A 4,300-nucleotide genomic window follows, 5' to 3' on the forward strand; every position below is an offset into this window, starting at 1 on the left:
ATAATTTCATTGCGGTTTTTATTTGCATTTCCCTGATAGCTCATGACTCATCTTTTCATGTGTTTATTGATCATTGTATATAGTCTTTGGAGAAATAGCTTTCAGACCTTTTGCCTTTCTTTAAAAAAAAAAGAGAGAGAGAGAGAGAGAGAAAGGGTCTCTCTGTTGCTCAGGCTGGCGAGCAATGGTACTACCATAGCTCACAGTAACCTCAAACACCTAGGCTCAAGTGATCCTTCCACTTTAGCCTTCAGAGTAACTGGAACTATAGGCATGCAACAACATTCCTGCCTAAAAAGAAATTGATGAGGACTCCTGGGCTCAAGCAATTCTCCCGCCTCAGCCTCCCAAAGAGCTGGGATTACAGGTGTGAGCCACTGCACCCAGTCTTATGCCCGTTTTCAGATTATGTTCATTGTCTTTTTATTATTGAGTTTTAAGAGTTATTTATATATTCTAGTTACAAACCCCTTATCAGATATATGGTTTGCAAAATTTTTCTCCCATTCTTTTGGCCGTCTTTTATACTTTCTTGGTGGTGTTCTTAGAAACACAAATATTTTTAGTATCAATGAAATCCAACTTAACTATTTTTTTCTTTTGTTGCTCATGCTTTTGGAGTCATATCTTAGAAACCGTTGCCTAATGCTAGGTCATTAAGATTTATCCCATCTTTTCTTTTAGGGGTTTTCATAATTTTAGCTTTACATTTGAGTCTTTGATCCATTTTAATTTAATTTTTGTGAAAGGCATGAGGAATGGGAAAATTTATCCCATGCCTCTCTCCTAGCTTCTGGCAGTTCTTGGCTTTTCTTGTAGATAAATCTTTCCAATCTCTGCCTCTGGCTTCACGTGGCTCTCTCCTGCGTATGCCTCTGTGTCTTCTCTTTTTCTGTCTCCTTCTCAGGATTTAAGGCCTACTCTAAATTCAGGATGATCTCATCTCACGATCTTTAACTTAATGACATCTGCAAAGACCCAATTTCCAAAAAAAGTCACATCCACAGGTCCTAGGGGTTGGTACTTGGATGTATCTTTGGGGGGCACCACTCACACCTGTCCGTGGACTTCCTGTGAGGATGGGTGAGGAGAAGATCTGTTACTCACTCATCTGCTCGCTCCTCCAACAGCTATGCCAAAGGTCATAGGAGGATCCACGGATATCATAATAAATTGGAGAGGATCCTTGCCCTGGAGAATATCACTATTTGGACGGGCTTTGGGACATGAATAACAGAAACACAAAGAAAGGGATGGTGAGAGCCACAGATTCGGAAGCTGCAGGACTAATGGAAGCAGACCAGAGAGGGAAGGGCTTTCAAAGCAGAGGCTGACATTGTCAGCAAAGGCAGGGGCTGGAGAGCAAAAATAGGTCAGGAATCCTTGCAACGGAGTTTGGCAGGAGTGTGGGGGGTGTGGGGGAGAGAGAGAGACAAAGATAGAGAAGCAGTCACCCAGAAAACTCAGGCTCCAACTGCCATAGTTTCTTTTAGGATGTGTGAGAGTGGGCTGGGGCATTTGCAGACCACTTATTCATACCTTCAGCAGCCTCCAAAAACTGACCTGGTAGTCTAGAACTCCAGGTAGGGATCACTTTGAACTGAACCTGCAGCTAGAAGATGTGGGCTGACTATGAACTCCATATACCTTCACAGGTGATGTTGTATGAACCCAGAACCAGCTGAGTTCCCCAATCCAGGCTCATGCTAAAGCCAGTTCTGATCATCTCACTTCCTTATTTGGCAAGAAAATGCCTCTGTCGCGAACCAGTTGCTGAGCTTCATGTCTTTCATGCAAATTTTGCTACAAAATCCTGTCACAACAAACAGAACTGAGCTGCTCCTTGGAGCTCCATGAATGCAGATGGCAGGACTGTCATACTTTTTGAGGTGGCAGTCATGGCAGTTGTCATGGGGTAGTATTGCTGCTCCAGAGCCCTGTGGCCAGGGTCCTGCTGAGGGCTCCACGCAGAGGGGACAGGGTGGCATGTAGACAGAAGGCTCTCACTGACTGGATCTTGGGACCCTTGAGATTCTGAACCCAAGAGGTGACACCCCACCCCATTGGACCTTATCCACAGCCTCTCCCATGAAGAACAAAGGCTGGGGGCAAAGAGGAAAACAGATTAACAGCGTAAAAGCTCCCTGGGTCTTCAGCCAGGAACAGCAAGTTCCATACAAATTTACACACACGTGGCAGAAGCGTAACAATGAACAGAGTCGTGTTGGGCTAGCTGCGCCACTTCTGCCATGGAAGAACAGGCTCGGGAGTCAATCTCCTGGGAGGAACCCTCTTTGGTGGAAATTTGGACACACAGGAAGAGCACACAGTGGTGGGGCCTTGCTCCCTGCAGCCCCATCTGGGTGAAAAGGAGGTCAGCATATGCAGTCTGGAGGCATGAAGTCACAGCATGCAACATGCAGGACTTCCCTCTCCTAAGCAACAGTTTTCCCAGGTTCAAAATAAGCAGCATGATGTCCTCTGCCCACCCACCTCCTCCTTTTCTTGTAGTGTCCCTTATCTCACTTAACAAAGTGTGGGCTCTCACCAAACCAGAAAGCCTTCCTGAAACAGGTAGAGAGAGAGCACTGCTCCCCACCCCTCACATCCTCCCTACACTTTCCCCGACTCCCTGTGCCAAGTCACATAGGGAGAGCGGTTCCCAGGGTAAGCCTCATGTGCCAAAAAGAGTCTGTGTTCTGCCTGTGGGAGGGTTGAGAACCACAGTGGACTAAAGCCAGGAGACTTGGTGTCGAGTTCTAGCTCTGCCACTAACATGCTCAGTGGGTTGGAGTATGTCACTTAGTATCACCACGCCTCAGTTTTCTCTCTGTAAAACAATCCAGGATAGTAAAGTACTTCAGTGTTGCAAAGAGCCTTAGAGATTTAGTCTAGGAGTTGGCAAAATACAGTCCATTAGCCAATCTTGTTCATTACTTGTCTTTGTAAAGAAAGTTTTATTAGAACACAACCATGCCCCTCCATTGACAACCCATCTATGGCTGCTTTCATGCTACAATGGTGGCTTCGGATAGTTGAGAGAGATACTGACCATGCGGTCTACAAGCCTAAAATATTGTATTTGGCTCTCTATATAAAAAGTTTGCCAACCACTGCTGTAGGCCAACATCATCATGTTAACAACACAGAAAGAGAGGCATGGGCAGATTAAGGGGTTTGTCAAACTCATAGAGCAAGTCAGGGCAGAGGCTGGGACAGCCTGGCGCTCCTGATTTGCACTGACCAAAAGTTCTCACCTGGTCTAAAGCTCTCCATCTGATTCTAGGTAGAAACTGTGTTGGGGAGAAGGCTTGTGGGGATAGAGGGGCTGGTTCCGTGAAGGAAGTCTATGCAGTTGGGGCAGAACCCTGAGACTTCTGCAGCAGGGACGGTTCTGTTGAGTTCTGCATGGGTCAGTGTGAGGCTACCACACCTCAGGGATGCTGAGCCTAAGAGAGGAGCCAAATGGCTCTCTCGATAGGAAATGGGGCTTCAGGTTGGAATCAGATGAGAGCTGGCCTCTGAGGACATTTTAACCACAGGTCACGGCTCTTGGTAAACTTTAGTTGGCTTTTGAACCACGGGGAGACATTTTTTCTTGCCTCTTACTGGCTATTTCCTCCTTCTAGCATTTATTAATCTGACTGGTTAACCATTGAACCCAACTGAGTCTCCTCTTGTTTCAAATCTTGTTCTCCCTGTGGGCTTCAGAAAAGAGTTCACACTAAACAAACCTACTTTTCTTCTCTTTCTTTTCACAGCCAGAGCCAAGTGATAAAGGAGGTGGGGTCAGGGGTGCTATGTTTACTGTAAAAGGCACACCCCAAATCTGAGCCCTGGGATGGGAGAGGGCCCTTCTAATGCAGACCAGCCATTTTCAGAAAGAAATGTATCAGCTGCAACAGACACAAGGCAAAAGCAACTTCATTAATTGGCATGCAGGCACAATTTAGAGAAGAGATTTATATAAGCCTTAATTTTTCTGATTTCTCCATCATTGTATAAAGTATCGTATTTCCTGCTTCTTAACACAATTGCTATTTGCTTTAAATCCACCAGTTAAATGGGCAGTGGCTTAGAAAAGGAGAATTATGAGAATGGAGGAGGGAAGAGAGCCGAGGCTGTGGGAAGGGAGAAGAGAAAGGGGCTGGGGCAATGCATGGCAAGAGCCTTCTAAACAGAAGGGCCTCGGAGCCTGACATCAGCCCTGTCACCACTTTCCTGTAAATTGTTAGGGTCTGTTAGAATGTAAGCTCCATTAGGGCAGGATTTTATTTGTTCACTGCTGTATCCCCAGCAC

General features: G+C 45.9%; 1 long non-coding RNA gene across 1 annotated transcript; it reads right to left on the minus strand.

Annotated features, from left to right (window-relative positions):
* Positions 1 to 218: 218 nt before the first annotated feature.
* LOC140713555 (uncharacterized) lies at positions 219 to 3,716 on the minus strand. The gene is made up of 3 exons (XR_012095666.1): positions 3,258 to 3,716; positions 2,683 to 2,830; positions 219 to 2,359 (listed from the first exon to the last, which is right to left on the minus strand). It is a non-coding gene; the product is annotated as an uncharacterized lncRNA (long non-coding RNA).
* Positions 3,717 to 4,300: the final 584 nt, after the last annotated feature.

The sequence above is a fragment of the Chlorocebus sabaeus genome, chromosome 15 (assembly GCF_047675955.1).
Source record: "Chlorocebus sabaeus isolate Y175 chromosome 15, mChlSab1.0.hap1, whole genome shotgun sequence".
Lineage (NCBI taxonomy): Eukaryota > Metazoa > Chordata > Mammalia > Primates > Cercopithecidae > Chlorocebus > Chlorocebus sabaeus.